The sequence below is a fragment of the Coptis chinensis genome, chromosome 2 (genome assembly GCF_015680905.1).
Source record: "Coptis chinensis isolate HL-2020 chromosome 2, ASM1568090v1, whole genome shotgun sequence".
Lineage (NCBI taxonomy): Eukaryota > Viridiplantae > Streptophyta > Magnoliopsida > Ranunculales > Ranunculaceae > Coptis > Coptis chinensis.
Window position 1 is genome coordinate 57126204 of NC_141457.1, and position 21747 is coordinate 57147950.

Genomic DNA, 21747 nt, shown 5'->3' on the forward strand with positions numbered 1-21747 from the left:
CGGATATGAGTCGCGAGAATCAAGAGGGATGAGAAGAATAACCGTGGTACATGAAGACATGGTGCGGAGGAACGGAAACACAGCGAGATACTACCGCACTAGTCGGCGACCTAGTGGGAATTGTGTCGATTGTGGTGTGTCTTTGTCTTAGTACCTCATGTCGATACTGAGTGGGTGATAGATACGGGAGCATCCTATCACGCCACACCGCATATGGGGGATTCTTCACTACCTACCGTGGTGAATATGGTGAAGTGAGGATGGGTAACGATGGCGTCTCAAGATTATAGGCATTGGAGATGTTCATATAGAAACCAATGTCGGCTACACCTTGACACTCGAGGATGTAAGACATGTCCCCGACATACGGTTAAGCCTAATTTCGTGGGGAAATTAGATGGCGATGGCTTTGTAAACTCGTTTGGTAACGGGTATGGAAACCGAAAGCGAGAGGTTCCATTGTAGCGACCAGGAGGAAAGAAAACTTGCTCTTTTACAAAACACAGGCTAGTTTGTGTAAAGCGTAAGCGAAACGCGCGTAAGAAGAAGCTTCATCCGAACTGTGGCACAAGAGAGACCGGTCACATGGGCATAAAAGGGATGGAAGTTCTTGCTAAGCAAAAGGCCGTGCCGGACATTAAAGGTACACATTTAAATACATGTACTCATTGTTTGGTAGGAAAGCAACACGGTGTCTTTCCAAAGATTCCCGTCTCCACGAAAAAGGACAACGTCCCTGAACTAGTGCAACACGCACTTATGTGGTCCTATGAGAGTAAAGTCCCACCGGGGAGCCGTACTTCTTGACATTCATTGATGATCGTCAAGAAAAGATATGGGCCTATAGTCCGAAGACCAAGGATGAAGTACTTGGCGTGTTTGAGAAATTCCACAAAGATGGTGGAAAGAGAGACCGGAAGTTGTTGAAGTGTATTCGCCGGATAATGGGGGTGAGTACATTGGGCCATTTGAAGAGTATTGCCGAGTCATGGGATTCGTCATGAGCGCACCGTTCCCAAGACACCGCAACAGAATGGAATAGCAGAGAGAATGAACCGTACCATTGTAGAGAGGATGAGATGCATGCTATCTCACTCTAAGCTACCTAGAAGCTACTGGGTAGAAGCAATGCGTACAGTCGTGCATGTGATCAACCTGTCGCCGGCAAAGCCTCTGAATAGTGATTATCCAGAGAGAGTATGGTCAGGCAGAGATGTTGATTATGGATACTTGAGGGTATTTGGGTGCAGGGCATTTGTGCATATTCCGAAGGATGAGAGATCCAAGCTTGATGACAAAAAGCAAGCCGGTGCATTTTTCTCGGGTTATGGAGATGAAAAGTTTGGTTACAAACTCTATGATCCGATTAACAAGAAGGTAATCCGAAGTCGAGATGTTGTGTTCTTAGAAGACCAAACCATAGCAGACTTTGAGGAGGGTGAAGTTCTGTGGCTTTCACCAATGATCTTGTTGATTGAGAACCGAGGTTCCTACCGTGAACGCGTGTAGAAGCATTGAGAATGCAGAGAACCATGAGTTTGAAGCTCATGATGAGAATCCTATTGCTCATGATGGGATAGAACCTATTGGTATAGAAGATGCAGATGAGATGCATGAACCACCACCGAGCAAGTAGAAGTGCAACCTCCCGGGCACCGATAGATGGGGCAAGGAGGTCCGACAGGGAGACTAGCTTCAACCAGTATCCACCACATAATGTGACGTGCTACTTATCGGATGGTGGAGAACCTATGTACTATCAAGAGGCACTTGAAGGTACGCATAAAAGAAAAGTGGTTGAAGGCCATGCATGACGAGATGGATTCTTTGCATAAGAATCACACTTATGAAGCTAGTTGAAAAACCCCACAGGAGAAAAGTTCTCAAGAATAAGTGGATATACAAAGTCAAGCATGAGGAGAACAATCCTCACCCAAGGCACAAAGCTCGCCTTGTTGTGAAGGGATTCGGTCAAAGGAAAGGGATTGACTTTGATGAGATCTTCTCTCCTGTAGTGAAGATGACTTCTATCCGGGTGGTATTGGGTATGACCGCAAGTATGAACCTAGAGGTTGAGCAGCTAGATGTTAAGACAGCTTTTCTTCATGGAGACCTTGAAGAAGATGTCTACATGGACCAACCAGAGGGGTTTGAGGTCAAAGGCAAGGAGCACCTAGTATGCAAGCCGATAAAGAGCTTGTATGGGTTGAAGCAAGCACCGACACGATTGGTACATAAAGTTTGATTCCTTTATGGCGAAGCAAGGATACAAGAAGTCCTTCCGATCATTGTGTGTTTGTTCGTGAGATTTCCATATGGGGATTTCATTGTGCTATTCTTTGTATGTGGATGATATGTTGATAGTTGGCCCAAACATCAACAAGATATCCAAGCTGAAGAAAGACTTGAGTAAGTCCTTTGAGATGAAGGATTTGGGTCAAGCAAAGCGGATACTTGGGATCGCGGATCACTTTCGTGACGAAAAGAGTGGGAAGTTGTGGCTTTCTCAAGAAAGCTACATTGAAGGTGTTAAAGAGATTCAACATGGATCAAAGCGAAGCCGGTCGGTTATCCGCTTGGTGGCCGCCCGCATGACCAAAGAGATGTGTCCAAAGGGTGAGCATGAGCGGTCGGATGGAAAAGATTCCTTATGCATCCGCATGGGTAGTTTGATGTATGCCATGGTGTGTACTAGACCGGATATTGCTTTTCGCCCGTTGGGTTGTAAGCGATTTCATCCAAATCCGGTAAAGAGCATTGGGAAGGTGTTAAGTGGATATTGAGATATCTCAAAGGCACTTCCAAATCATGTTTGTGCTTTGGTGGAAGTAAGCCCTTACTTGAAGGCTACACCGATCGCATATGGCGGTGATGTTGACTCGATGAAGTCCACCTCCGGTTATCCGGTTACTTTTGCGGGGAGCGGTTTCTTGGCAATCTAAGTTGCAAAAGTGTGTTGCCCTCTCCACTACTGAAGCCGTGCATATTGCAGCCAATCGAGTGTTGCAAAGAGTTGCTATGGATGAAGAGGTTCTTCGACGAACTAGGGCTAAAAGCGTAAAACAGTTTAGTTCTATGTGACGGTCGAGGCCCATCCACTTGAGCAAGAATCCGAGTTTTCATTCTAGATCCAAGCACATACACGTCGTTATCATTGGATTAGAGAAGTACTTTCGAAGACAAGCATTTGTGTATCGAGAAGATCCATACCGACAAGAACGGGTCGGATATGAAGACCAGACAAAGTCTTACCGAAAGGTAAGTTTGATGTTTGTTGTGCTATTGCGGAATGGCGACACACCTCCTCTGCTGATTTGGCAATTGCATGGAGGTATCCCCCTCACCGCTCGGGAGGGGGAGATTGTTGGAGTTATCCCTCACATGAGGAGAGAAAACAGAGCTGGAGAGAAACGGACGAATTCGGCGTTGGAAATGTCGAGCGCCACCGGCCGGATGAAAGCGTGACTTCAAGGCCGGGTTCCAATGAGACTAGGGCGACCAGCGCCATAGAGGGGCCAATTCGCGATCTCAAGATATCATTGGCCACAAAAAGAGCGGCCTTCGCCTTCGAGTCTAATTTTCGTTCGCTTACAAGATTCGCGAAATTTGGTTTTTGGAGATAAAAACCAAAATCAAGGTTTTGGAAAAAAAAAAAAACCTAACAAGTCAGAAGGATTGGAATCCGCATAAAACAAAGAGAGAGAACCTTTACGAGATACAACCCTCAAAAGAGATAAAAGTGATCTAGTAAGGTGAGAGACCGAAGGAGAGATTGTAATCTTCCTTCCCACTTTACTAAGAACTCTTCTTGAAGGAAGTAGGCATCATTGGCGAACCACGGTAAATCTTTGTGTTGTGGTTTGCTTTTACCGCTTTTACATTATTATCTGTTGTTAATAGTTGTTTAGCGAGTTGGGCATGTTAGTATAGGTTGTAGTTGATATTTAGATTTTGTCCAGAGTTGAATTGTGTTCAAATACAAGTTATCTGTGTAGTGGGGGAATCGATTGGTATTGATATAATCCCCAACAACCCTAAACCCTAAACTTATCTATCTTTTGATTTATCAGCATTATTTGTATTATTATCTTAATCAGTAGAACTGGGATTGATACCCACAAACCCCTCTCACTGAGATGGACTGGGAAATGAATGAGATTAATTAAATTTAATAAAGACAAACTAGAGATAATGACCAAAAAATACATTGAACTTTGCACTTGGTTTCAAAATAGATAATGGTACTTTTTTTTTATTCAAATAAACATTGTACTTTCACAAAGTTTCAATTTAGGCATTCCGTCCAATTAATTGGATGTCCAGCTTACATAGACCGTTAAAAAATTTCCCAATTCTAATTTGCCTATGTGGCAGTTGTTTAGACCATGAGGTGGCATTCATTCAACATTTCGACACGCCAACTCATCAAATTACAAATGATCGACATTTCGACACGCCAATATTTCGACGTTTCGACACGCCAACTCATCAAATTACAACTGATATATCAGTCCAAATATTGATATTTTGAATTGGCGTGTCGAAATGTCAAAATATCAAAATGTTGGCGTGTCGAAATGTCAAAATGTTGATCAGTTGTAATTTGATGAGTTGGTGTGTCGAAATGTTGAATGAATAATGGTCTAAACAACTGCCACATAGGCAAATTAGAATTGGGAAATTTTTTAATGGTCCATGTAAGCTGGACATCCAATTAATTGGACGGAATGCCTAAATTGAAACTTTGTGAAAGTACAATGTTTATTTGAATAAAAAAAAAAGTACGTTGTCTGTTTTGAAACCAAGTGCAAAGTTCAATGTATTTTTTGGTCATTATCTCAGACAAACTATCACTCATTTGTTTACAAGTTTAGGACTTCAAGCGTTACAACAGATAGAACATGAGCTGCATACTTGGCCATGTACTTACCAATAACCAATAAGAACTAAGAAGTAACACTATTAATTGGGTTTAAATGTTTAACACAAATTTCTACTTTTGTTAATATCTACTTCTTAGGGAAACTCAAAGTTCTACTTATGTTATCTGTTATCAGGGAGGGCCAGTGGCATTTCTCTCGCCAAATCAGAGTGCACTCACTTGACATTGTTGCAAGAGCTGAAGAAAACATAAGAATTGGTGGAGAGGAAGATAAAGTGGTATGGACTGCATCGCTACATGGGGAATACACTATGAAGGACACATATGAAGCCATTAGGCAGACAAAACAGTCCATACCATGGCATGCTTTGGTCTGGTTTCCTAACATAATCCCAAGGCACTCCTTCATAAGTTGCCTTGCATTGCAAGAATATCTGAAGACTCTCTAACCTTACAGAATGGTGTCACCATTTCCAATCTATGTGTGTTGTGCTGGAGAGAATGTGAGACAGAAATGCACTTGTTCTATGAGTGCTCTTTTTCTAAATGGGTATGGAAGCAACTCCTACAAGAGGCAGGATATACTAGACAGCAAGCTCTGGCATGGCATGAGGAAATTCAATGGTGTATTAAAACTGGAACTTGGAACGGGTGCAGCAAGGATGCATTCAGGCTAATGTTTAATAGCTTCATGTATTGGATATGGAAGGAGAGAAACATTAGAATATTTGATAAGAAAACCTGCCTGGCTCCACAAATGGTTATCTTAATTCTTGGTGATGTCAGAACAAAGCTATGTGCCATAGAATACAAGCTGGAAATGAGAATGGAAAGACAGAGGCTAGTAGACTTGTGGAGAATTGATATACAGATCCAGCACCCAATTCAGAGGTGGTGTACATTGGGAGAAGCCTATGCATGATTACTTTACACTTAATACAGATGGTACACTACAGGGCACAAATGGCGGATGGGCAGTAACAATTAGGAACCACTTGGGAGAAGTTATTACAGCTACAAAGGGTAAGTCTGACTTCAGATCTATTGATTGCATTGAACTACATGGATTAGAACAAGGGATCAAATTAGCCACCAAGAAGAATATCAAGAAGCTACGTACATGCACAAACTGACTCCTTAAATGTGGTTTCTCACATGAAGAACACAAGCAAGTATCCTTGGCAGGTCATACACATTATGAAGAGCATTAGAAGATCACTTACTCAGTTTGAGGCATTTGATGTCAAGCACATATATAGAGAAGCCAATAAATTGGCTAACAATCTAACTGTAAATGTTCCTAGTACCACTTATGTGGAAATCCATTCCTAGTTCTTTCTCTAAGGACATTAGGAAAGTTGTCTTTGATGATGCCAATGGCAAACAATACTTGAGAATGTAACGAGCTTTTATGTTATTAATGAAAAGGGGTAAGGGACATCGTCAAAAACCCTACTTGCTGACCAAAATAAAATAATAATAATAATAATATCTACTCCACACCTGCTTGGCAAGATTAGCTGCTATTAGGTAGACGTCCTACAACCACTAATAAAAAAAATGACATTCATATCAACACTCTTCACTTGAAGTTTCTCCACAACATTATTCACCTCTACATTTAGAGGAGGGGCGGAAAAAGGCTTCTAAAAAGTCTGCAGCTTTACTATATATTTTTTTTTCTAACTACGTGAACGAAACTTAGAGTGGCTATGCTACAATATAAAGATATACCGCAAACTTCTAGGGAAATAAACAAATTCAGACCAATCGTGACATCTAACCTAAGGAGATTCAATAACTAAAAATTTCTAAGTTTTAATCCTTGGAAGTTTTAATCCTTGGGCACTAACTCTCAATTTTTTTGTTTTTGTTTTTGTTTTTGGAACGGGATAATACAATGCGAAAGATAAATCCTCACTTAGCAAGATGCTAAATTCAGAGCTTACAACCTTTCCACAAACACAAGAATTTAGACTTCACATTACAAGCCAATGCAATCCCAAATACACACAAAAATTTTCTAGGGGGGGGGGGGGGGGGGTACACCATATCTGTTGAGAAAGACACTTTTGGGTGTCGAATGATGACCCATTTTTTTTGCAGTCGTTTTTTTCTACAACACTCGACATGTGTCATTTTTCTTTTTTTTTTTTAAAAAAAGGCCGAATCAAGACCAAAAAACGCCCCTAGCCCAAAATCTACTAAATCATGGCCTAATAAAGCCTACTACATACAGACAAAGCCCAGGTCAATTGAGCCCAATTCATCCTTAGCCCAAAATCTTTATAGAAGCCCAAATCAGAACAAAGCCTACATACAGAGAATGCCGAGAATGCCCAGTACAGATCCATTCAATTGGATCAATTTCTATCCTAACACAAAATCTCTGTAGAAAGCTACATACTATAACAAAGCCACATATAGAGATAAGATAAAACAAGATGATTCAGATATTCTGCCAATTCAACTAGAAAAGAACATGATGCTTTATATTATGAAAAAAATCTACTAAATCATGGCCAAAAGAAGCCCAACACATAATTCAACATATAAGAAAGGGCTTTATATTCTGACAAAAATCTACTAAATCATGTGTCGGTTGACGCATTTTCAATACCATTGCAGGCATAACTACGATCCGGGATAGACAAAACACTTCTACCCAGAGGAGGCTTTTGCAACTCCATGTCCTGCCTTTTTGAACATTTAAAATCCTGCATAAACAGGAGGGGGGGGATCAAAACAAGACACACAACCATCTGCATCAGAATCACATAATGTATAGCGCAAATATAGATACGTCGTTTAATATCCAATGCATCAAAAAACAAAACATATTATTGGCAACAAAGGTCCACAGCGTGTATCTCTTAAGGTAACAAAAAACATGAAATCTCAACTAAACAAAACTATTTAAGGTCACAGTATTCGGAGATTTCTAAGTCTTAAGGAGATTTCTAAGTATTATTTCAACTAAACAAAACTATACCTGAGATTATGTGGATCAGATGTGCCACCGGTATCTGAGACGAAAATGAATTTTCTCAAGGCGTACAACAGACCAATTCCTAGTATATACAACACTGTGTTGCAGGAGCTAATTGTTCAACAACATTAAATGAGGTACAAGAAGACATACTGTTATGATGCTGTATTTGCTCTTGGTTTTGTTACTGTGTATGATAAGCTCATGGAAGGTTACACGAGTAACGAAGATAGAGAAGTTATTTCCAAAGCATATATTCAGGCATTGGAAGAGGATCCTGAGAAATACAGGTTTGTGGACCATTCTTTATCAATCAAAGAATCATTAATTTTGTAGATAAGAGGTTATTATCTAGCTACTTGCTTAAACTCTTGGTTCAAGCCCGTCATGTTCCAACATCCTACATTAATCATTTAACATTGGGATTAGGATTAAGGTGAGTGTACTTTGCACCCACCATAACTGTCTTCACAGTTTTGTTTCCCATGCCACTTGAACTAGCTCTCTGCATTGGAGTAATGCTTGAATTCTGCTTTTGTGTTTTGCTTGCTCAGTTCTTTGGGGTTTTCTCTCTTTTGTTTCTATCCTCCTGTCTGTCGTAGTAAGCATGCCCATTGCTGGATTTTCATGTGTTTTCTCGACCTGTTCACTTCCTCTATCCCCTTGGATTCTCAGTGCATCAGTCGACTTTATGGGTATGATATCTTTCCTTGGCTTGAATGAGTGTTTCTTGCTTGGGCTCTCCCAATCAGACTCTTCCTCTGTAGTATTATTCAGCTTTTCTAGGTTATGGGTTTCTATTACTTCCTCATTATTGCTCTGGGCTTGTGCAGCAGTTGGCTCACCCCCTTCTTTTCTGACCCACACTGGCTTGCTCTTCTTCTCTTTGACCTGTTCCTCTTCTTGTATCTTCCTTACTGGGCAGTTAGCACCTCCATGACCAAAGACCGCACACTGGGAGCACCTTTGGGGTTTCCAGTTATACTCCAATTCAACCTTGATTTCCCTTGCGTCATTAACTAGCACTGGAACATAATCTGGATAACAGCATGTGGTATCAACTTCTATGCAAACTCTTGCATAAGTGGTTCTTCTTTTGGTTTCCCTCAGCTTATCAGTAAACATAGGGATTCCATTGGAAAATTCTTCATGATCACCCAAATGGGTAAAGTCTTGAGTTCAGTACTTTCTGCTTCAATGAATGAACAACTGACTTGCTATGTGGAAAGAGCCTATGTTGAGAACTGCTCTTCTATCATCATCATTACTCAATTCAAAGCTGAACATATTTCGACCATAAGTTTTCATAGTGAAGGTTCTTCAACTGCCATGTTCGTGAAACTATGTCCTTCACATAAGAGAAACTCAGCTTCCTTCCCAAGAAACTCCGTATCACTAGTTTATGGTTCTTAGCGTTCATACATTCAAAAGTCTGTGTTTACTTTAACCCCAGGTTTTCCATTGATGATCGAAGGTGGAATGAACCTTAAGGATTCCTGGCCAACCGCACCCTTACCAATACATGTTATGTTGCTAGACACATTCCTTAAATCTGACATTCGAACATATTGAACTTCTCAATTAGAACATGTATAAGTTCCTCACTAGCTTCGCAATACTAGTTAATTTCGGAAGTCCGGATGAACCATGAAATTGAAACGGTTCTAATTAATATCTAACTAATTTTTTATTTTTTTTATTAAAAGGGTAATTGTATTAGATAATCAAAATGGTTACAAGTACAAATGTATGTAAGTCAGAAAACACACTATCATCAAACAACGCACAAAGAATTCCATAGTGTCTCGATCATTAGATTAATAGGATCACCACCTACGTACACTTTCTCTATCATAAGGGGTTACTGAAGTATTTAAGTACACACGTACCATGGTAAGCTATTAGCATGTGCACAATATAATCGTATACACAAAATCATCCCTCCATGAGATTCTTCTATCGATCAGTTTCAGTTTTAGTAGTAAAAGTGTAAAACAATATGAAGTAGTATTCGATAGAAGAAGCTAATTTGGAGCTGATCAAGCTTCTAAGTTTGCTTCAGGCCTTAGTAGAGGAGAGAGATTATTTAAATTTTCTGGCAAATTTGAATGATTTTTCTTTGGACATTCATTTTTAAAAAAATAAAAATAAATAAAGTAAATTAGGTACTTAATGGAATCCAAGAAATGTTCCTGAAAATCCTAGAGTAGTTTGACGTAAAAGAATATTTCTAATTAGCTTTGGACTCTTAATTATGTTACACGTACACTCCTATATACTAATCGCGGAAAGGCTTTTCTTGTTGGGGTTTATACTAATACTAATCGATTCCTCCACTACATAGATAATTTGTATTTGAACATAATTCAACTCCAGACAAATTCGAAATATCAACTACAACCTATACTAACATACCCAACTCGCTAAACAACTATTAACAACAAATAATAATGTAAAGCAGAATTAAACGCATACAACACAAAGATATACCGTGGTTCAGCCAATGGTGCCTACTTCCACAAGAGCTTGTTCTTTATAAAGTGGGAAGGAAGATTACAATCTCTCCTTTCAGTCTCTCACCTTACTAGATCACTCTTATCTCTTTACAGGGTTGTCTCTCTGTAAAAGTTATCTCTCAATCTTGATAGCTTTTAAGATTGGATTTTCTCTGACTTTTGTGTTGCCTCTCGTGTGTTTTTTGGGTGTTAGGTTTTGTCAAAAACTCTAACTCTTATTGCAAACTCGCGGTCCACAATTTCTTCTCAAAATAGACTTGGGCGCGGGTCACGCCTCGAGCAAGACCAAGTCGAGCGCGGGTCGCACTGAAGGTACTAGAAGTCTTCCACAGCATGGTCGCGGGTCGCGCCTTGGTCAAGGCCAATCTGAGCACGGGTCGCGCTCAAACATTTCCACGCAGAATAAAATCTTTTCCTCCTCATGTGAGGGATAAAGCCAACATTTCTTGTAGTCCAAATAATTTTTGGAATCACACTTATATAAATAGTTCGGAATTTAGTTTATTTTTTCACAACAACTCGATCGTATTATGCTTGGTTTCGACGGGGATAGAAATTTCTCCTAGGGGCAAAATATGAAATATTATGAATAATAACAAAAAGATACGAAGGGGAGGAGCTGCTACCGTGTAGTGTTTTTTGTGCCAAATCTGAAAGAAACAATATTGTTGAGTTGTTATATATGAACAAACAACTTTGAACAAACTGACGTGGCACTGCAACATTCATGTTTTAGTGTCAATTACTATTGTCATATGGATGTTGTAGTGTCAACTCCCATTGCTATGTTGCACTGTTTACCTCTACAACATGGATGTTGCACTGTCAAATCGCACTATTTACCTCTGCAACATGGGTATTGCACTATCAAATCTCACTGCAATATGGATGTTGCACTGCCATAGCAGTTTGTTAAGAATAGTAGTCATGTTGCCCTATCAAATATCACTGCAACATGAATATTGCACTGTCAACTCCCACTACAACATGAATGTTGCACTACCACATCAGTTTGTTCACAATTATTTGTTCAAAGTTATTTGTTCATATAGAATTTTTGATATTGATGGTGACCCCAATAGGCATTGCCAAAGAAGTTGAAGAATTGATCGACTACCCTACTGTTCTAAAAGTGCAATTCCCCTATTTGAGTCGGCCATGAGTTGTGGGTATGTTGTTCATGGGCACTCATTCTTTTCATAATATTTAAGGTCGGTCATCGGTGAAAAGATAAGGCCTAAGAGCATCTCTAGGTGGTGGAGGCATCAACTGCATGTTTGAGCCCAAAATTTGACCAACTCTAGATGGAAGCAAATATTAGTCGCAAATTTGTACGTAGGGCCTACCATGAGCTACATTGATCGATACTGTCGCGCAGGTCAAATATTTATTCAATATATCAAGTTTGATATGCTTCACATCGTATCTAATGATACCAATTTGAATTTGAGGTTAGATCTATAACTATGTTTATAACCAATTAAATTTGCACTTTGTGGTGGGCATGCATAGTTTGACATGGCCGGTTGGGTGAAAATGATGCGCACCTTTGAGCTTGGCTCTCCCACACTTTTTAATGGCGTTTTACCATTTGAGAATCATAAGATCCTGAGAATTTTTGGCAAGGTGACTTATATATGCCTAAAAAAGTTCTAATGTGAATGAAGAAGTGCAAAAACACACACACACACATTGAAGTGATATGTTAGAACGCTAACATAACACACTTCAGAGCACATAACTCCCTCAAGCTAGTTTTCGGATCATAGGGATTTGATTTAACTTTTAAAAATGTGTTTTCTCAGAGAAACTATGCTGCTGTAGGAAGGGTTTGCACTAAAATGCGCGCTATTAGCCGTCAGATATCGAAAGTTTTTTTCTCGAAAATATTATTAGATGTTTGGTATTAAAGTAATGCAATTAGCAACCTAAATAAAATAGAAATGCTTATATTGTATGTGAAAGCTTACCTATATCGCCATATGAAGGTATTTTGTTGGTAATAGTCCTGAATGGAAATGCCTTCATGAATTCAAGTACAGAGCCATGGATACTAAGTACTACTGAAGTCCAATAGAAGGATTTATAGAGGTGTTCAACAGATTGTACATTTTTAAACTCTTTATTATGAGAAAACTCTCCTTAGATTATGAAGTATTTCTCGATAGATAAAGATTGAGAATTCAGGAGATTCATTAAACTATACTACTGTACTATGTATTTATATATTTACTAACTATACTCTTCAAATAGGACTCGACTTTTTTAATATCATCCCACCACGTCTTAAGCGCACGTGGAGGTTAGTGCACCGAACCCGATATATAACACATCTCTAATCTACGCAAAATGAAACTAAAATTAAAAAAATAAAAATAAAAATACACGTATTAACTACTAAAGTTAACCACTAGTACTAATATAAAATTAAAAAAAATATACATGCTGGTCAAGAACAACTCTTGACACATGCTTATCATGCCACCTCCTAGACACCGGTATAAGATGTCTGAAATCCATATAGGTTCTGCAACAAATTCAAAATCGACTTGTTGATACTGAAGCAGTAGTGTGAATTGTCCGTCTCACCTCCCTGGTTACCAACTCCAGTGTCTCCCTGATTTCCAACTCCAGAAGTTCCTACTTTATCATCTAGATCACTCATTGGATTGCTCTAAAATAGTGCACTGTTACTATTGTTTTGCTTTTCCTCGCTGTCATCACTCCATCTTATTTGATTATCATAGACATATTCGTCATCGGAATCCATTTTTTTTATTTTTTTTTTTTTTTTTTTGAGAAGTAAAGAACTATCTATACCAAAAAAAAAAATGTGTGAAAATGGTTACAATCGGAGTGTCGCGCAAATTTATTTTCACATTGTCGCACAACAATGTTAAGCCACTCTATAGCCTTTAGGGACAGAAATAGACAACAAAGAAGTAGCAAAGGACTTGACAGAGGGAGGTAAGTGATCATATGAAACATAATGAGAAATTGGATACCTCTGTTTATTATGTGTGCAATGTCAAACACATTTTCTCTCAACAATAGGAGGAGCAGTACTTTTTTTATCAAGTGTGCACTGCCGAGCAACTTTTCTTTGAGCAATGGGTAGATCAATACTAGCAATGGAAGTGAGAGGTTGGTCGGCATTAGTGGGGTGCAGCGAAGAAGTCCTCTCTACTTGCGGGGGTACATCAAATTGCTGATCATCATTGATACTCACTATTTCTTCTGGTGATGGTTCATGTGGTTCATCACTATCCGTTATTCTATGGAGGCATAAAATACCTTTTCAATGTGGCTAAAGGTAGGGTGAGTGTTGAACTTTACGTGAAGTACCACATGCAGAATTGAGAATTCATTTTACCAAAAAAGAAGACAAGAAAAGGGTCCAGAGGACCAATTTCAGGAGAAAACAACTCTAGAGAACACCATTTTTTTTAGTAACTAACAAGAACAAATTCCAGCATAAAGTAACCTACGAACCCACGATTTTAATTTTAGTAACCCTTAAGGATAAAATAAGTTGGCCCGGCCTTTTTACTTTTTTTAAAATACCAATTTTACCTCTCCGTGTTATCATAGATATAATTATATAAAGCATATAATTTTTTTTAATACCAGTTTCACTCCTCTGTGTTATGTTTATAAAGCAGAGAAATTTGGTGATTGTTCATACCCAAATAGGTGAACATACCTCATACACTATGTTGTTGTATGAACAATGATTGTTTATAGCTCATGTTGAGGTATGAACAGTGATTGTGCATAGCTCATGTTGAAGTATGAACAATGATTGTTTATAGCTCATGTTGATGTATGAATAGTATTGGTGTATGATTATTCATACCCCAAATAAGTATGAACAATGATTGTTCATACCCCAAATAGGTGTTCTTACTGATTATACATTATATTGATGTACGAACAATGATTGAACAATGATTGTTCATAGCTCATGTTGAGGTATGAACAATAATTGTTCATACGAATTAATTGTTCATAGCTCATGTTTTGAGGTATAAACAATCAATATTCATAATTGTTTATAGCTCATGTTTGAGGTATGAACAACATTGATGTATGAACTAGGGGTGGGCAATGGGCCGGGTCGGGCTAGCCCGGCCCTAAACATTTAAAGCCCTTCAAATATTAGGGCGGCGAGATTCCCCGGCCTAAAATCAAGATATAGGGCGGGCCGGGGCCGGTCACAAGTCTAAATCTCAAGCTCGACCCGACCCTAGCCCTTTAAGGGCTTTAGGGTCGGGCTTTAGGGCCGGGCTTTAGGGTTAGGGCTTTAGGGGGCCTTTGGCTTTAGGCCGGGCCTATATATTTTTTTTTTACTACATCAGTTTAAAACTCATTTATATTACAAAATGTACAATAATCTACAAACTCAAAGTCCAACCAATCTAGTAATAATCATGAATAAGTCCAAAAATTTAAAATGCACATCCACAATCTAATGAACTGAAGTACATCGAGAGTTCGAAATTTGTTCTTCCTTGTACTCAAACCTCACTAAAATTACATTTAACATTGAAATACATAGACAAATAATTATATTATCATTTTAAAGGAAGAAGTAATAGATATAAAGAAGAAACATAATAGTTTTGGTTAAGGGTCATGGAAGTTGTTAAACTATTTGTAATATCATAAATTATTTCTATAATAGATTCAAACAAATATAATATTACATTTCTTCTAATTTAAAAGTGATTCAAGCTTTGTATATGGAAATGAAAATATTGGCTTTTGAACAAGTGATGGAGAAAGGTTTGAGATTACAAATGTCATTTTTCTGACAAAGGGTGTTTTTTGGTTTCTATGTTACAAATGTCTGCTCTGTATTTTGCTTTAATGGTGTGAAAGGAAACTTTTAGTTTTAGACTTGACTTGGATGTGAATAAAAATATAATTTATAAGAAATAAGTGAGAAAAGAAATTGAGAATAATAAGTTATGGACTTTGACTTGATGATCAAAGGAATAAAGTCTTATTTTTTATTGGGCTAGTGCTCATTGTTCTTCATGGCTGCTAAGTTGACAAGTTTTTGTTATATAAGACAAGTTATTGGAAGTACCCTTGGGTGTAAGTGATAAATTACAAAGGACAATGTTATTTTAATTGAAAATATTTAACAAAGAGTTGGACAATTATGGTATGTGTATTTATAGTGAAAGTGTGAAACAGGGCCGGTTAGGGCTTGGTTAGGGCTTGGTTAGGGCTTGGTTAGGGTCGGGTTAGGGTCGGGCTAATGAGGGCTGAATTAGGGTCGGGCCTATGTTTTAGAATCTTAGCCCTAGCCCTGCCCTAGAAGGCATTAGGGCCGGGCCCGGCCCGGCCCTAAACTCTGTGAGGGCTTTAGTTGTGAGGGCTTTATAGGGCTTAGGGTCGGGTCGGTCAGGGCCGGGTTAGGGTCGTTAGGGCCAAATTCCCACCCCTAGTATGAACAGTGATTATTCATATCCCAAATAGGTGTTCTTTCTAATCATACTTTATGTTGAGGTATGAATAGTGAAAATGAGCTATAAACAACATAACTCATATTGAAATATGAACATTGATTGTTCATAGCTCATGTTGATATATGAATCTCAAATAGGTAATACGAACAATTAATATTTATACGTCATGTTTGATGTATGAACAGTGATTGTTCATACTCTAAATAGGTGTGAACAATAATTGTTCATACTTCAATAAGTGTTTTTACTGATTATACATTATGTTAAGGTATGAACAATGATACTCTAAATAGGTGTGAACAATAATTGTTCATACTTCAATAAGTGTTCTTACTGATCATACATTATGTTGAGGTATGAATAATGATTGTTCAACTATATACACCGGGTCGTTTTGGTTGGGCTGGACCGTTTATTATTTCGCATCAAGAGTATACTTGATCTTTCATCTACCTAAGCCGTTTTTATTTCGCGTCAAGAACACACTTGATCTTTCATCTATCTAGTCCTTGTGAGTGATTAAAAAAACAAATAGTGTCAAGAGTTAATTTTTCGGCCTCGAGAGTCACTCCCGGAAAAAAGGAATATAAAGCTTTCTGAGCAGTAGGTTCTACAGCAGAAACTATCTTACTCTCTACAAAGGATGTATCTTTAGAAATACAGCCAGTCCCTACATGAGATTTATCCTCGTCAGAATGTTCCAAGAGAGATGATACGCAATCTCTATCACAAGCTCATGGACCTACTGAAGGTGATCACAGTATTCCGGCATTAACCACACTCAAGGTCTCATTTGTGCGTGGATCACAATTGACACGAGTAAGCTGATCCAGATCAAGTAGACACTCACTTGTTCTTGACGATCCTAATGGAAAAGCAAAAAACAAAACAGAGGAGTCCAATATGTAAACAAAGTTGTGGGAGAAAAACAAATTAAGAATCTAGAATCTAGAAATCTGATGCAAGAATATGGAATGCTAGGTCATGGTGAGTTAAACATCATCTTCAATTCAAATGTTGTTCTCACCTGCATCTGCATCTTTCAACCGAGCCAAAAGATGCAGGCCTGGCGTGGTAACTGGAGGTCTCTTCTTTGAATTTCTCTCTACTCCCGATTAGGCCTATAAAGAAAAGTGCTAGGATATTGTCCCCAACAAAGATCCTGCATAGATTCGCCAAATAGCATCCTTGTACATGTACACGAAATGGATAAAGATATGCTTATCTCTACACTATATGATAGCCGGGTTTGTAGGAACCACACTTCTCAACCGAACAGTGTATTTCTAATCTCTCAATTTTAAGATTTTAGAACCACCTCCCTACATTTATTTAAATTATATCTCTCCTATTTATTAATTATAATTGGCTCCCTAATCTCTATTAAAATTGAACCACCTCCTTCTTCAATAATTTTAGGATAGTCTTCTTAATTTAAAAGCTAAAATTTATGTATAGGAATTGTATATCTTTCCCATTTTTAGAAAATTATTTTTCTTTTCTTAGTGAGAGATTTACAAAAAATTGTTTCTCTTTAGTTTTTTTTTAACAATTTTCATTTTAGTTCTTTACAACTTGGCGAACTGATGCGTAGCACAAGACACATGCTAGTTGCACAAATAAAAAAAAATCCATAACGTTAAAGACACTTAATTTACTTAGACTAGATATCTCTAGATAGCCAGGCACAGTTCTCAACAGAACAGTATATTTCTAATCTTTCTATTTTAAAATTTTAGAACCACCTCCTTTAATTACTCTAATCAGCTTTCTTTTTTTTTAAATATTTTACAAAAAACTCTATCACTTTATTGAAATTAGAAATAGTTTCATATTATTTAAAATAATTTAGAAAACTTCATTCATATCACTAAAATTATATTCAACCCCTCCTAATATTTTTATATTATTTTTTAGATTAGAACTAGAATTCAAAAATTCATACTATCCAAAAAATGTTAGAGCTACAGGTTTAAAGGCTTGAAAAAACACCAATGCTTATCACGGTTTGCATACTTGTTACTGAAAAGTGGAAGAGTCATTTTAACAGTTTCTCTACGGCAAAATACTGATGTTTGAAGATTATCTGATTACTAGCCATGCACTAAAATTATATTCAACCCCTCATAATATTTTTATATTATTTTTTAGATTAGAACTAGAATTCAAAAATTCATACTATCCAAAAAATGTTAGAGCTACAGGTTTAAAGGCTTGAAAAAACACCAATGCTTATCACGGTTTGCATACTTGTTACTGAAAAGTGAAAGAGTCTTTTTAACAATTTCTCTACGGCAAAATACTGATGTTTGAAGATTATCTGATTACTAGCCATGCAGCCCGACCTGTGGCGGGCCTGTTTATTCTTAAACCCATCATGTCTGGCCTATATTTAAGGGAAGCACTTGGAAGTTTAACATATCCATATCTATTAACTAATACATATCCATATCTATTAACTAATACATATCCATATCCAATAACTAATACATATCAATTAACTAATCTATTGTTTTTTAGAATTTGTTTTTTTTTATCCCATGCGTACATTTGAAATAATGAAATAATGCGTAGCTTTGTTTTTTGTTTTAGCATAACACATGAAAGGACAATTTTAATTTATATTAAATTAGAGAGCAGGCAAAATTCTGGGTTAGTTTGGTAAGAAGGCAAGTAATTATTTTTCAAATAGGGACTATTTTAAAAACTTTGCTGATGTGGCTCACTATGAGCATCTTGGGAGAAACCGATATTAATATAGGTAGCATTCCATACTAAAATCACATAATACATAACTGAAGGGACTTAAAAAGGGAGAAAAAGTACAGGTTAATTTGAAGTTTTTGAACAGATACACACAATGAGATTGTACACGTATGTAAGAATAATATAGTACGTCTATTAGTAGTAGTTTAGTACCACTTTCAAACATAATTTCTAACAGAAAACTTTATTTATCTAACCAGAACTAACAAATAGTTCAATCTGAATTTAATACGTTCCCCAGGATACCTAAGTCCAATGAATCCACTGTCCTGATTAGCAGAGGCAAAGTATTAGTAGTGCTGACAAATTCAACATATCCATGCGGATGAATTGACAACCGATTAGATACCATTTTTTTCTTATGAATTAGGTTTTATTTAACCATTTATAATTCCTTTTCATAAAACTTGAGCATCGAGTTTTAGCACAAGTTCTGAAGCCCCAAAACTTACAAAAGAACACCAAAAAGCTACTGGCGATGTTCTCTTCAATTCAGATGAACCAAAAACCATGAGCACCACTTGGGTTGTAAAATTAAATTACCTATCATCCCAATCTGATTTGATGCTATGTAAATGATAAAAAACAGGTAACGAATCCTTCTGCTTAACTTCCACCTCACGAACAGGGACCTTTTCAGTTTCAAACTCTCCACCAGTGTAACCGTTAGTAAACTTTCCTTTCACTAGCCCTTGGGATAAACCAACACACTAAAGAAAATCTACCAAAGAGGGAAAAAAAAATGGTGAAGGAATCGTCAAACTGAAGCAAACTACACACAGGCAGCTCAGAACTTAGATCCAAGCTTACTACCTTAGATTTCTGCCATATGGGTACCCTACCAGATCTGCACCTCTGCATTTGAGAGATACCAGTGTGGTCTTTCATAGGATTTTACTCCGTATATAAGAAGTCTAGCTACCCAGCAGTCAACTTTTGCAAGTTCAACGGAGGACAAGAAAATTATACAGGAAACTAATGACTCCTTTCAGGATCCAAATATGGTTTTGCCAAACCTGGCCAGTGATGAGTAATGACCATTCACAATACCACAAATGCCGAAAGAACGAAAATTTTGGGTCTATAGTTTAATTCAGAAAGAGGAACTGCCTTCCTACAAAACTGGTGCAACTGTGCAAGTACGATAAACTATTCTATTACACGTTTTTTCAACTACAAGACTGACCAATATTTCTTTACAACCATCAAATTCTATAGCTAAAGTGTCTTAGTGAAGGAGAAGCACAACTTACAGCCTCCAGCTATAAGAAAATGCACAGAGAAGCTTGCGCTGCTCCTTTCAGAGATTGAAGTGGAGACTGATCCTTCTTGTACGCTGTATAGCATCAAACTCAGCTTGCTCCCAAATATACTGTAGTGGAAGATTATAACAACTAGATGGAGTATCAAAACAACAAAACATAATACTTTTTTATGGTAGTCGCTATATTGAAGCTTGAACATAAAATGGGTGAAATAACTAGCTCTGGGTAAAGTATGACTATCATACAAAGTGTTGTTGCCAACAGTTTCGTTCTTCAGCCAACTTGGTTAGCTCCTGCTCAATGAACGAAAGAATACAAAGTGTTCCTTTTATTTGGTGGCTAGGACAACGTTGAGGTGCACAATGATACCAACATAGGTCAAATGCTTGGACGTTTGGATTTGTGGGTTCAGTTGGATATTCCAACATGGGACGATAACTAACCACCAATAATAAGTTTTAATAACAAGTTCCAAGAAAAATTATGCAAAAACAGCTTACAATGAAATTTGGGAATTTCCACTGAAGATGTATCTCGCGCTCTGATGACGTACCTCCATATACATCCTACATCCATCACAAATATTCCACTCCTTCTGGACAACGAAGTAAGAACATGCTTGAAATACAATACTACCTCTGAACACTTATGAAGGCAACAACAGCTATAATTGAAGGTGCAGACAATGTCCCTTGCAGGTAAAGGAGAGTTCTTCAAGAGCCCATCATCAAATGCACTACTAGGAACCTCATCCTTGGAAGATTCTTGTGGTGTAGTTTCCGAACAGCCTTCATTCTCACCCAATGTCCATTATTACTGAGATCGTGGAGCTTAAGTTTGACTCTTTTAACTTCCATAGGTTCCGAAACATTCCAATGAAACAGGGATATTCTGGAATACACATCTGCCCCAATCTTATTGACATTATTCTCCAAGCACCAGGTAAGTGCCTCAAGGTCCAAATCAACGCCAACAGCAGTTCGTCGAGGATCAGTGCAGAGCCATTCTGTACTGAAGAACATATAGGAAAGAGTTACATGGGGTGTCTAAAATAATAAAGGAGGTGAAGGTAAATCTTTTGTATTGATCCTAAAGACTATATAAGTAGATCTTTTTTATTCTATTTTTTTTTTCCAGCAGTAATATAAGGGGCATTCTTAAAAGTCATGTGTATTCATTCTATATGTGCTGCATTTTAAGGGTATATAAGTTGCTATTGTCATTCGAATTCAACAGAGATTAATTTTGACTGACCCAGAAGCTATGAAAGAATTAAGTCAATAGAAACTAACTATAACACAAAATATAGTTTCTCATTTCATAAAACATGAAGCCAAAAAGCTATCAACACTTCAACACACACACAGAAATAAAGTCGCCCATTGCATAGAATACACTAAACACGCTTTCCATTTCAGATTAAAAATGCACCCATTCCCCTTGGAAAAATAATGCACAACTACATGCATCTTATTAGAAAGAGGGGTTGAAGTATTATTATACCTGAGAAGAGCAGTACCACAAAAATCTTCTTGAAAATGTAGAGGAACTCTCTCTCCAAAATACATCAGAAAGAACTTCAAATAACTTATCTTCGCTGACAGTCTGCAGAGAAGAGGAAATTCCAGCTTCTTATCTTTCAAGCTCTGAAATTTTAAAAGAATTCTTCTACAGCTGAGAGGAATATGCCTACATAAAGTTCTCCTGCGTAAGATGCTGCCACCCAACAACACCACTAACACATTTACAGTTTGACAAGTTTAAGGCTTCAAGCTTCCTCTTTAGCTTATTTGTCCACCGCAATTCAACTTCAGATTATCAATTAGTACATATAACAAACTGTGAAATATAA

The 21747-nt window shown here is 37.6% G+C and overlaps 1 long non-coding RNA gene and 1 pseudogene across 2 annotated transcripts; both read right to left on the reverse strand.

The window, feature by feature from the left end:
* Positions 1–7347: 7347 nt before the first annotated feature.
* Positions 7348–8174, reverse strand: LOC147516776 (uncharacterized). The gene is made up of 2 exons (XR_015213739.1): positions 7875–8174; positions 7348–7599 (listed from the first exon to the last, which is right to left on the reverse strand). It is a non-coding gene; the product is annotated as an uncharacterized LOC147516776 (long non-coding RNA).
* Positions 8175–19717: 11543 nt separating this feature from the next.
* LOC147516777 (uncharacterized) lies at positions 19718–21646 on the reverse strand (annotated as a pseudogene). Its single transcript, XR_015213041.1, has 3 exons — positions 21399–21646; positions 20396–20906; positions 19718–20002 (listed from the first exon to the last, which is right to left on the reverse strand). The product of XR_015213041.1 is annotated as an uncharacterized LOC147516777 (transcript).
* Between the last annotated feature and the right edge of the window lie 101 nt (positions 21647–21747).